This window comes from Sminthopsis crassicaudata, chromosome 5, assembly GCF_048593235.1.
Source record: "Sminthopsis crassicaudata isolate SCR6 chromosome 5, ASM4859323v1, whole genome shotgun sequence".
In the NCBI taxonomy this organism is placed as follows: Eukaryota; Metazoa; Chordata; class Mammalia; order Dasyuromorphia; family Dasyuridae; genus Sminthopsis; species Sminthopsis crassicaudata.
This window is the reverse complement of record NC_133621.1, coordinates 198,181,734-198,195,699: the sequence shown is the minus strand read 5'-3', so window position 1 is coordinate 198,195,699 and position 13,966 is coordinate 198,181,734. Positions and strand designations below refer to the sequence as shown.

The 13,966-nt window shown below is 36.3% G+C and overlaps 1 protein-coding gene across 1 annotated transcript in view; it reads right to left on the bottom strand.

Moving 5' to 3' along the window:
- CACNA1C (calcium voltage-gated channel subunit alpha1 C) overlaps positions 1-13,966 on the bottom strand; it is a 799,944-nt gene that overhangs the window by 220,960 nt on the left and 565,018 nt on the right.

Below are 13,966 nucleotides of genomic sequence, written 5' to 3'. Positions count from 1 at the left end.
AAAAAAAGACAGTGCCTGTCCTTAAGGAGTATACTTTTTAATGAGAGAAGGGAGTAATAAAAGAAAGGTGAACAGGGAGAAGCAGGTAAGAGGAGGTACCCATCCATGTTGGGACATAACAGAGGGATCCTTCAGAGTCAAGGGTGGAGGCCAGAAAAGAGTGAAAGATATTCTGGAAAGAACTAATCAAACAGGGGAAAGGGCCTGTTTATATTATATTTATATAATATCATATATATTATAAACACAGTTTATATTCTTCTAATTAAAGAATTACTTGAGACTCTTGGGAAAGATTAGAGTTCCTCAGTCTCCTTCTTCATGAAAATTCTAGAGTTGAAATGGACTGAAGTCCAGAATTCATTGTACTGTTATTATTTAGTTAACTTTTCATGACCTAATTTTGGGGTTTCTTGGCAAAGATATTGGAATCGTTGGCCATTTTCTTCTCCAGCTCATTTTACACATGAAGAAACTGAGGCAAACAGGGTGAAGTGATTTGCCTGGGGTCACATAGCTGTTATCTGAGGCTGAATTTGAATGCCAATCTTCTAGACTACAATTCATTCACTCTATTCACTCATTGTACCACTTGCTGACCCCTCAGGAGCTCATTACTATATTGTAAATGTTCCCAGTGAGCATAGGGTTGAGGTAGTTGCACTGAGTATCCACCCATCTCTAATAGTGCAGAAGCAATCATTTAAATTGGATCTGCAATGCGTTTCAGTCATGGGGTCAAACCAGCCTGACCTTTTTAGGAAATACAGTGTAGTGCATTAAGTCATTATTATTGAGAGATGGAGAATGGAGAAATGAAAAGTACGTACATACAATTCCACTAAATTCATACTAGCTCAGGTTGGGTATTGGGATGGTTGTGTGTATATGTGTGTGTATGTGTGGGTATCCAGTGCTTTCCTCTTCTATTACCTTTAGTATGTGTAAATCTGATCTAGTCACGAACCTGAATGATGCATTGGGATTTTTCTGCATAACTTGGGGCTTAGGCTGAAACCAGAGTGGAGAGATTCAAAAAATTTGCCAGGAGACCTCTCCGTTTGCTCTTATGCAGTGCAGCCCAATGTTCTATGACTGTGTGAACATCTTCATGTAAGAGACTGGCAACAAGCTTCTTGAGGTCAGAGGCAATCATGTTTATTTTTGCACCCCTACTCTCTTGCCTAGAGTAGGTTCTTGATAAATATTTGTTGAATTGCCTCATGATCGGCTTATTGCCAGATCTTCCTCCTTCTTTTGAAATACCAGAGCAGATGATTCCACATTCTCCCTTGGCAATGTGTTTTGCTCCCTCAGGGACCCTAGATTTGTTCTGCCTAATGGGTAATGTAGAGAGTTGCAGCTGCAGCACCCTCTCTCTCTTTTTCCTTATGCCATCTATGTATGGTCCAGGGTATAAAAAAGTCAAATCAGGACAACAGTGAACGGCTAAAAGAGGAGCCTGGGAAATGCTAACTTGTTTTTCAGCATTTCTTATGCAACTTGTGATGTCCACATGTACTTTATTCCATCATAAATCAGGGTATATGTGGTTTGGGGTTCATTTTGCCTTTTTTTCCCCCCTAGGAGGCAATGCTGGAGACAAAGTCCTCTGATCTTTAATTCCCAGATGAGAGCTCCGTGTTTCATATACCATTCCCCATTGAAAGTGGCTCTGTAGGAATGGAAAGTGAGGCTGCTTCTATCTTGTCAGTAAACTACGCAGATATGAATCAGGAAATACACCAGGGACCACATGCCTTCTGAAGGAGAACAGCAGTCTTGTTAACTAGTCACTTGTCAGACAAGACTGGCACTTTATGGGGATGTAATTCTGCATTCAGACAGCCCATAAAAGTTCCATAGAGCTAGTCGTCTATGTGGCTTTATCTCTTTCCTATGCCTATGGAAGTATGTAATAATTATTCAAGGAGAAGGATTTTCTGGCCCTCAGGTTACAAGCCTTTTCTAACATCCTTCATGTTCTATCCAGGAAGAAAAATTTAAAATTTTGGCATCATTAATAGAGACATAGTATTCAAGGAACTTTATAAATCAGATTAAAAAAAACATTCAGTTTCTTATTGTGTACAAGAGTAAATTAAGATACAGAGAGAGGGATTTGCCCAGGATAGAGATCTAAAACAACAGGATTTTAGAGCTGAAAGGAACCCTAGAGATCATCATTCAGAAAGGCTACAGTTTACTTTGACCACAAGTGTCTGATTCAATCTGAGAGGTTGGGCCCAGTTTAGGTGCCATGATTTAAAAGATTGTAGATAAGCTGCAGCATATCTAGAGAAGGGTGACCATGTTGTTGAAAAAAATTCCAAAAGTTATGAGGACTGTTTGAGGCTTGAATGGAAGATTACAATGCTGATCTTCACATGGAAGACAGTTCTTTCTCCAGAGGGCAGAACTACAGTCAATGACTGGAAGTTGTAGAGAGGCATTTTTCAGTTTCTTATGAAAAAAAAATTGCTAACAACTGTAACTAAAGCAGAATGTATTTCCTAAAAAGGTGGTCTTTAATTAATCAACCTTCAACATTTATTAAGTACCTTCTATTGCCAGATACTCTGCTTTAAGGTCCTCAGAGAAAAAATAGAAAATCACTGGTTATAAATGTTGTAGAAGAGATTCCTACAATTATGAGTTCCTTTCAAACTCAGATTTTATGATTAAGCTTATAGTATTATTCTTTAAAAGTCCGTGACTTATCATGAGCTCATGAGTCAAATAAAGAGCTTTAGTGTATAACTAAAGACTCTTTATAACATTTAATTTTTATATTAGAGTATTTTATGGTCCTAAACTATATAGGATGTACAATGGCCACAAAGCTCTTTAAGTTAATGACAATTGTAAATGTGATCAGAATCACATTGCTATGCATTCTACTGATATATAATAAACTTCATTGGAGGCAGATGTCATGTAGCAGCCGGAGAGTCAGCCCTGAAATCAATCTTCCCTCTATTAGACACTAGATGTGTGATTTTGGTCACTTAATCTACCATTCCTCTCTGCTTATAAATGAATAACACAGGAACTGCTAGATGAAATTTCTTATATGAATAAAATTATAGATCTAGTCCTTATCTACTATCCTTATTCCTTCAATATGTTGATTTATGTAAATTCTTTCTGGTTTAGGCTGTGAAACCTGAAAACTGAAGACCATGTGTAAATGGTTTCTATGTGAAACTCGAGTCCCAAAATCCATTCATACAGTACTCACTTCATTGGTGGAGCCAATGTGCCAGCATCAGAAATGGGGCAAAATTGTTAAGAGGAAGATAGAAGAGATAATTAATCTTTTTTTTTTCAGGATCTGCTTCCTACTTTGAGAGAGAAGATGGATGATGTTAATCCCATTTCAGATTGCAGAAGGGAAAACAAGACCTTGGGAAGAAGATGATATAAGAAGAGCTAACAGTTTCTATCGTGTCCCTTTTCCCAGCTTGCTATGCTAGGGACTTCAGAGAACTTCCCCTTTAGTGAGATCTGGTATTCTTTGTCTTTGTCGAGCTAAGTCATTGTGCTTTCAAAGAGACAACTTTTTCATTCAATATTGTCTAGTATGTATTCTAATAAGTATACTTCTGATTTGTTTCACTATAAACTTAGATAAATGGGTTTCTTTGCTATTTGCTATGTGTCTATTCATTGTGGAACTGGTATTTGATGTTAATAGTTATAGACAAATGGTGGAGGAGCTGTGGGAAAACTGGGACACTGATGCATTGTTGGTGGTATTGTGAACAGATCCAATCATTCTGGAGAGCAATTTGGAATTATGCTCAAAAAGTTGTCAATACCCTTTGATCCAGCAGTGTTACTACTGGGCTTATATCCCAAGGAAATACTAAAGAAGGGAAAGGGGCCTGTAGGTGCCAAAATGTTTGTGGCAGCCCTTTTTGTAGTGGCTAGAAACTGGAAAATGAATGGATGTCCATCAATTGGAGAATGGTTGGGTAAATTATGGTATATGAATGTTATGGAATATTATTGTTCTATAAGAAGTGACCAGCAGGATGAATACAGAGAGACTTGGAGAGACTTACATGAACTGATGCTGAGTGAAATGAGCAGGACCAGGAGATCATTATACACTTCAACAACAATACTATATGAGGATCAATTCTGATGGATGTAGCTATCTTCAACAATGAGAGGATCCAAATCAGTTCCAATTGATCAGTAATGAACAAATCAGCTACACCCAGTCAAAGAACACTGGGAAATAAGTGTGGACCACAACATAGCATTTGCACTCTTTCTATTATTGTTTGCTTGTATTTTTGTTTTTCTTACCAGGTTATTTTTACCTTCTTTCTAAATCTTATTTTTCGTATGTAGCAAGACAACTACATATATTGTACTTAACATATACTTTAACATATTTAACATATATGGGACTACCTGCCATCTCGGGGAGGGAGTGGAGGGAAGGAGAGGAAAAATTGGAACAGAAGTTTTTGCAAGGGTCAGTGTTGAAACATTACCTATGCATATGTATTGTCAATAAAAAGCTATGATAAAAAAAAAGAAGAAAAAAAGGCCATTAGCCTGTGCTTCAAGTCTTTGAAGCAATAAAATGTTCAGGTGGAAAAAATACTTAGTTATAAAGCTTGGGTCCTTCTTTCCCCATCAATGAACAGCAATCAAAATATCTTGAATCTGAAAACTATGTCTTCTAGACCCTAGCTTCTTAAACTATAGGTCATGACTCCATATGGAGTCTTGTAATGGGATGTAGGATCCTGAAATTATAATTTATTATCAGTGCTTGATTTATATACCTATAAACTTGGGGTCACATAAATTTTTTTCAGGCAAAAAGGGTTTGCAAGTGGAAAAAGTATAAGAAGCCCTGCTCTAAACCAATAATATTTAAAGCAACTGATAATATAATTCTAGCCTAGTGTCCAGGAGAGGAAACTCCTTATCTCCTAAATTGGGAGAGCAGACTAGTTAGTCTCCATCCTCTACTCCCTGCTTTTCTTTCATGCTGGAATTAAAGTCTCCTTTGGAGGAAAGTGGAGCTGGAAGAGGACATCAGGATGTGAGCTATGAAAAAAATACTATGTCATCTCTAGGGGAATAGTATCACTCCATGTGATTCTCGGAAGAATGTTTCATATTAATCTTCCTTATCTCTGCTTATTGAAGTCCTTCTCCTTCCAGACGTAGATCAATGTCATTTTCTCTACTAAACTTACCTTGATTGCTCATCATCTGGAATTGAGCTTCCTGGAAAGCTACCCCACTACTCCATCTGTCCTTTTGTATGATTTTACATTTTCTAACTTCTATCATATATCATATCTATCCTGTATCAATTTGCCAGGGCCCCTATATCCAAACAGTTGCTAAGTCTGGTTGACACTACCTCTACTTTATTTCTTTCTTTAAAATTAAATTGTTTTCAAAATACATACATGCATTTCAGCATTCACCCTTACAAAACCTTGCATTCTAATTTCTTTCTTTCCCTTCCCCCACCCCTCCCCTACATAGCAAGTGATCCAATATATTCTACATTATTTCTTGACAAGGAATGCCTATAAATTGCAGAGGAGCACTTAAGAACTTAACTCTAGTCCAGGCCCTCCTTTCTTTTCACCTGGACTACTTCAGTAGCTGATGTTCCTGACATGTCTCTTCTTTCTGCAAACCACAGAATTCTCAAATAGATATTCCTAAAGCTTAGGTCTAAACCATATTATCCTTCTGGTGGAGAATTTATTACCTTTAGCATAAAACACAACTCCTCTCTATAGCTTATTTATTTTAATTAAGGTAGTTAGGATTAAGGGACTTGCTCAGGATCACACTGTTAATAAATTTCTGAGATTGAATTTGAATTCATGTCCTCCTGACTCCAGGGCCAGTTCTTTACCCACTATATTCCCTAGCTGCCCCCTCTAGCTTTTAATGTCCTCACATATGATTCCAATCTTTCCTTATAGAATGAGTGTATATCATTCTATCTTACCCACTTAAAGGTCCAGTCAAACAGGCTCATTGGCTCCCCAAACACAGTGTTCTATTTCTGTATCTTCATATAGGCAGGCTTCCCAAGGCTGAAATCTACTTTTATTTCACTTCTACCTTGAAGAACCCCTAACTACCTCAAAGCCCAGTTCAAATGTTTTAAATCTTCAGTGCCTGACATAGAATAGGTGTTCAATAATTTATGTTGAATTGAACTGGACCAGAGACATTTTTCAGTAATGCCATGAACACTATAGCCAAACTTTGTTTAATACTTCAAAGTCTCACACTGAAAAGGTAGCATAATATCATATGAAGAATATTGAACTTGAAGACAGAAAAATCTGCATTAAATCTTGGGAAATTTCTTATTGTGTGACCTTGGGAAAAATGACATCCCTGGGTCTCAATTTTCTCATCTGTAAAATGGCAGATTGATTAGTGGGAGAGCATTCAAGAGAGAAGAACTAGGACAATAAAGGACATTAATTTCAAGCCATATGGAGGAATGGTATGTTTAATTGAGAGTAAATGGGGGGGGGCAGGTGATAAGAGCAAGATGAGGGCAGGAAGTAAAGTAATGAGAGAAGGACATAAGGATTATCATAAGGAAGGACTGACTTATTCTGTGTGGCTCCAAAAGTCAGAAAAAAAACTTTCAAACAATTAGAGCTAAACCAAAGAGTAATGGCTCTTCTGCTTTAGAAGATGGTGGATTCCTCTCCCTAGAATACTTTAAGCAAAAGATACTGTGTGATAGGATTAATATTTACCAGTGGTTCCTCGAAATATGTTAGAACCTTCCTTTACTCCTGCAATAGGGTAAGTTTTCCCTGAAAGGGACTTGATTGGTCCTTTCCTGACTTGATACAGGTTCCTGATCACCTATAGGCATTAAAAGTCTCATTCATATTTACATTTCTCAGGAAAACATGAATATGGCATGTTTTGTTTTCAATACTGCATGAAATCAGGGAAATAATTTTTTTTAGAAAATAGAACTCATTTAAAAATAAAATTGTCGAAATTTCAAAAACAAAGTCTTATTCACATGGAGTCAGGTAAATTTCTGAAGACTATATGAGTCACGTTGTAGCAGGAGTTAGGGTGGGAGTGAAATGTGTCAAGAGAAGCTTAGTTCCACTACATGACTGTTGGGTCAAGGTAAAGTAAATATCCTTTTGTTAACTGTTCAATGATTCATTTTATTCCAACAATAAATCTCAATTCAAAGAGTGCTGATGTTGGGTCTGCCTCTGACCTCGATAACCACTTGTCCACTGTGCTATAGAAAGGAATATATGTGTATGTGTGTATTTACATACATATATATGTGTGTGTTAATATATAAACATATATGCATGTGTATTTATTTACATACATATTTACATTTGTGTCTGTATATTTACATATATATCATATGTATATGTATATACATATGATATATATATATATATATGTATGTGTATTGTGGTATTATACAGAGAGACAGAGACAGAGAAACAGGCAGAGAGTTTTTGCTTTGGCATGTAGAGGGGTTCCTAGGCTAAACTAGGTATCTTATAAACACTCTTCCAACTCTGAGATTCTGGGATTCCTTTTGATGCTGTGGAAAGATCACTGACCCTCAAGTCTTAGGACCTGGCTTCAAAACCTACATCTGATACTTACTACTTTGGACAAGTTTTAAAAATTCTCTGGGTCTCAGTTTTCTCATATGTAAAATACAAGGGTTGGATCAGATGATCTCTGAGATCTTTTCCAGCCTTTGATCTCTGATCTTTGGATCTTCCCCTGTGCTAATTCCTCTGATTCTGGCTGATTGCCAATTGTTAATCCCTATAACATTGTCCCTAGAACTGTGTTTTATAACATTATTTTGTTTAATATACTTAGATGGGAGTCAGGATATGGCTATTGTTATTTATAGAAATATCTTACAAATTATTATTAGATTGTATACTCTTTGAGGGCTATTCTTTGATCAGCAATTAGCATAGCACCCTGCATAGAATGTAATATTCATAAGGGTCTGTTTAATTTAATTAAATGCATTTTTGATAGGTACTTAATATATACTTTTGGATGGTTATATTGATACGGAAAGAAAGAAAGGGAAAAAACCCTTTTGCTTTTATGACTTCATCATTTGCTTAATTCTCATCATTGAATGAATGTAAGGACTGAAAAATCAGCTCTGTGCAATCAAATTTACAAGAATGCATTTAACAGGGGTATGAAGAGCAAATACCCAGGTGGCCTCCCTTCTTTTGATGCAGCAAAAGGATTCTGAGATCACACTGTCCAAATCTGTCCCTTGTCTGCTTCAGTCCCTGCCTTTTGGCCAATTTCCTCGCTGGTGACTCTTGGATACAAAGCCATCCCAGTTCCAAGGGCTATTCATGCTAATTGAAAATTGATGTGTACTGTGCATGTTGCCATAGAAAAAAGATGGAACAGCCTGTCTAAAGAAACTAGTTACCTCCTTAGGGTCCCGGGCAGTCTAAAATAATCCTGACTAGCTGTGATTAATTAAAGATGCTCTCTTTCTTTTCCTATGCTCCTTCATCTTCTGGTCTTTCATGATGGCCTGGATCCACAGATGGCAGATGGCTAAGGTCATCTCACAGGGCAGATTGCCTACAAATCAGAACTTTAGTCTTATTCCAGGCCTGATATCTTGACTGAAGAGACAGGAAATGGCAACTTATTTTTATATACAGTGTCCAGCAAATTCATTTATTGTAAAAAAAAAATCAGAGAAATGTATCCAACTTTAGCTTCTGTCATCTTGAAAAAACAACCAGTGAATTTGATTTCCATGTGTTCTTCTTCAAATTCAGCCTGCCCGTTTCTCCCCTTAAGGAGCCATCTCTATGGCAATGTATGGTATGGTATACTGGAATAAGTAATGGAGATGGGTTCAAATTCCAGCTCTGTTACTTTACTGTCTGCATGACCAAATGGGAAAGTCATTTGGGATTCAGTTTCCCTGCTGATAAAAAGAAAATGATGGACAAGATGATTTATAAGGTTCCATTCAGCTCTGAAACTGTCTGTGGATAGGAGCCAATATCCACTGCTATTGCTATTTCTTTTTCATTCCCAAATCTGAATATCTATTTCAGTTATTATAATAAAGAGAATTAGAAAATAGAATACTACATGATTTTATTTTTATGGAGGACACAATGATACTTTTAATCAAAGCATCAACAAAATTAATAAGCACACAAAGAAGAAGTTATATTGTATTTTGTAAAATGGTTATATTGGATAAACCAAGTTAAGATATTTTGCAATATCTTCCCTCATGCATTTGCCTCAAAATGATGAATACTAAGCTTTCAAAAAGCTCGATATGGCTCAAAGAGACACAATTGGCTAACTCATGATATCCTATTAATGGCTATTTTGATCTCTTCAACTTATGATTCTAATTGCAATTCATTATAGACATATTCCAATGGACTCTACCTTTAATATCCTTTCTGCTGCATTTTACCTTGTCTATTTTCTTCTTACTTTTTGAAGCTTGTCTCAATTCATGTTCAATGCTTCCATAACACTATTCATTCATCCTCTGCCTTCCCCTTTTCCTTTTTTCTTCAATTATTTTCCCATCAGGATCTTTTCCAACGAGTCCCATATTCTCATTGTATGATCAAAGTATTTAAGCTTCAGCTTCAGTATTTGAGCTTTTAGTGAATTGCTTCAATTAATTTCTTTAGGTATTGATTGATTTGACTTTCTTGATGTCTAAGGGACTCTCAAAATTCATCTGTAATGCCACAATTCGAAAATGTTGATTCCACAATGCTCAACTCTCACACCCATAATTGCCAGTGGAAAAAACCATAGCTTTGACTCAATGGATCTTTGTTGGCAAGGTGATGTCTTTGCTTTTTAGTATGCTGTTCTGATTTGTCATATCTTTCCTTCCATTGAGCATCTTTTAATTTCATGGCTACAGTCACCATCTGCATTGATATTTGAGTTCAAGAATATAAAATCTGACACTGTTTCCATTTCTTCCCCTTTTCTTTGCTAGGAGATGATGGGACCAGTTGCCAAGATCTTACTTTTCTTGATATTAAGCTTCAAATCAGCTCTCACACTCTCCTCTTTCACTTTCATCAAAAGGCTTCTTAATTCCTCTTTACTTTTTACCATCACAGTGGTATCATATGCATATCTGAGATTGTTGATGCTCCTCCTGGCAACGTTAATTCTGGCTTTTGATTCATCCAGGCTGGCATTTTGTATAATGTACTCTGCATATAAGTTAAATAAATAAGGTGACAATATATAGCCTTATTGTACTCCTTTTCCCAACTTAAACAAGTACTTGTTCCTTATTTGGTTCTAACTGTTGCTTCTTGGTCATATAACAGGTTCCTTAGGATTCAAGTAACATGATCTGATATTCCCATCTCTTTGGACTTGTCACATTTTGTTGTGATTTACAGAATCAAAGATTTTAGTGTAGTCAAGGAAGCAGACATGGATGTTTTTCTGGAACTACTTTATTTCTCCCTAATGCAGTGAATGTTAGTGATTTTGTCTTTAGTGCTTCTGCCTCTTTGAAAACCATCCTGCTTATCTGCTACTTCTTGGTTCACATATAGCTGAGCTTAGCTTGCAGAGTCCTAACCATAACTACTAGAGAGTAAAATGAGTGCAATTGTTCAATAATTTTAATATTCTTTGGTACTGCCCTTTTTTAGGATTGGGATGTAAACTGACCTTTTCCAATTGGACCATTGTTGAGTTTCCCACATTTGCTGGCATTTTAACAGCATTTAACAGGATTTTTAAATAGCACAGATGAATTTCATTACTTCTGTTAGCCTTATTGTTAACAATGCTTCCTAAGGCCCACTTGACTTCATTCTCCAGGATGTCTTTCTCTAGATCAGTAACCACACCATCATGGTTATTGGTGATAGATATTAAGGTCTAATTGTATAGTCCTTTTGTGTATTCTTGCCACATCTTCTTAATCTCTTTTGCTTCTGTTAAGTCCCTACCACTTTTATCTTTTATCTTGTCCATTTTTGCCCCAAATTTTCCCTCGATAACCCTGATTTTCTTGAAGCCATCTCTCATCTTTCTCATTCTATTATTTTCTTCTATTTCTTTGCATTATGCATTTAAAAAACTTCTCTCTCCTTGGTATTCTCTGGAATTTTGCATTTACTTGAATATATCTTTCCCTTTCTCTTTTCCCTCACCTTCTTTCCTTAGCTATTTGGAAAGGCCTCATCAGACAGCCCATTTTGCTGTCTTTTTCTTTGGAATGTTTTTGGTTCCTGCTTCATTCCCAATATTTGGAACCTCTGTTCATAGTTTTTCGGGCACTCTACCAGATCTAATTCTTTAAATCTATTAACTAATTCTACTTCCTATTCATAAGGGATTAGGTCATACCTATATGTATGATATATATCTATATATAGTCTGATGATTTTCCTTACTTTCTTCAACTGAAATCTGAATCTGTCCATCTTGGGTAACTCTGAATGGTACAGCTCATAGTTTTATTGAGCTATGTGATCTGGGGGAATAATAATACAAACAATAATAGCTAATGTTCAAAGAGCAATTTAAAGGCAGCTAGGTGGCACAGTATACATATAGTGCCAGATTTGGAATCAGGAAGACTCACCTTTGTGAGTTAAAATCTGGCCTCACTGGTACATATGAGCTGTTTGCTCGTGGCAAGGCACTTAACCCTATTTATCTCAGTTTCCTCATCTATAAAATGAGTTGGAGAAGGAAAAGCCAAACTACTCCAGTATCTTTGGCAAGAAAACCCTGAATGGGGGTCATGAAGAGTCAGACATGACTGAAAATATCTAAGCAACAATTTTTAAAAATGCTCTCATTTTCTCCTCATAAAATTCTGGGATTTAAGTGATATTGTTATCTCCATTTTATAGATGAGGAAACTGAGACAGACAGAAGTCTTGTCAAAGATTACATAACCATAAAGTGTGGATCAAATTTGAACTTAGATCTTCCTAACTTCAGTCTAGCACTTTATCCATGGCACCACCCAGCTGCCTATTTATGCTTTTCTTTTCTTTTCTTTTTATTGTGAGGCAATTAAGGTTAAATAATTTGCCCCGGTATCTGAGGCTGCATTTGAATTCAGGTCCCTGACTTTAGGACCAGTGCTCTATCCACTGCTCTACCCAGCTGCCTATAAACTAATATTTTCTTGAATAAATAAAAGGCATCTGTTATAGACTTGGCCTGAATTATTCTAATCAGAAAACTTTTGTGATGGATTTTCTAGTTCCTTTCTTACTTAGCAGAGGAAGGGAAAACAAGTTAGCTAAATGATTATGCAAAGAGTGCAAGACCAAACATCTATCACTCAAATTAGAAGTTATCCTCATTGGTTGAAAATGATCCTGGGATTAGAGGAATGGTCTAATTAGTTTGATCCACAAAATCTAAAGCTTTTGAATTCCATTCTGTGTGTGGCCACAAGGGGCTAGATGTTCTGCCCTGAATGGAATCAAGATGTTTAACTTAGCCATGGGGAACTTCCATTAAGGATCAGTTTAGAAAATTTGGATGGATTGCCATCTGGGAGAAGATGCATTTCTTTAATATGTATTTTCAATTCTTTCCTTTATATTATTTCTGAATTTGTGTAGTCTTTTTTATAAATAAACGCCTAAAATATAAATGTTTAAAATGGATCATTGGAGATAGAATATAGAAAGAAAGGGAAGTAGTTGGTTAGACTGGAACCTCACATTTGGTGACAGCATCAGAGCAAGGAAAGGCATGCTGCGAGGTTCAGGTAAACCTGAGGAGCCAGACTAGCTCACACTCTAGTAGATCTAGAAAGCTTGATATCTCCTGATTTGGGTGTAGAGATTTGGGTAGTCTACATATAAAAGCAAAGATGAAATCCTGAGAGGCCAAAAGCAAAATTTGCTATATCAATTCTAATGGTACATCCAACTGATGCATAGAAGCTAATAGCCTAAATTCTTCTTAATTCCCATCCTGCTTCTAAGAAAACACAATTGTCTTAGAAAAGAAGCAAAACCTGTAGCATGATGTGTCACTTGTTGAAAGGCATTAAAATCCTTAATGTCCACTCTATTCTTATTATCATTACCACTATTACTAACACCTAATTTTTACATAGTGCTTTGAAGTTTGCAAAACATTTTATAAATATTCTCTATTTTATCCTAACAAAATCCTGGGAGACAGATGTTCTCATTATGCTCATTTTACAGATGAGAAAACTGAGGCAGGCAAAGTTTATGTGACTTGCCCAGTGCTGAGGTGAGATTTGAACTTGATTCATAGTTTAATGGATCTTTGACCATTTCAGGTCCAAGTCTTCTCTCCCCTGCATTTCTTTATAGAATCATAGGCTAATAGGATTTTAAAGTTGAAAATTATCTTAGGATCATAGTTTTAGAATTGGGACTTGGAGGCCATCTAGTCTAATTCTCTCAATTTATAAAGGATAAAAGTGAGATTGGGGAATGGGGTGAGGGTGATTAAATGGCTTAGTCAAGTTCATAAACACACTAAGCATTGGAGATAATATTTCAGTCTATCTATCCCAATAGACTTCTATAAGCTCTCAGCTTCTAATTGGACCTTTTCAGGAAGATGGGAAAACTAAAACTGCAGGTATCTATCCACTAAATTATTCCTTAAGTTCCCTTAGAATCAATATGGTGGTAAATAAATTAACAATGATTCTTCTTTGAAGGCTGAAACTCTATCTTATAAGCATCAATTGACAGGGGGGAGGGATATTCTGTTTTCAAATTTTGGTTTAGAATTTGAATGAACAGGTCTTCTAGGACATGAGAGATAACCTACATCAACACAGCACATTCTAGGGTCTAAGCTCATTCAAGGGACAAAAAGGAGAAAGATGGACTATCATAGAAGTTCTTGCTCTGGCCAGGGGACAACATGT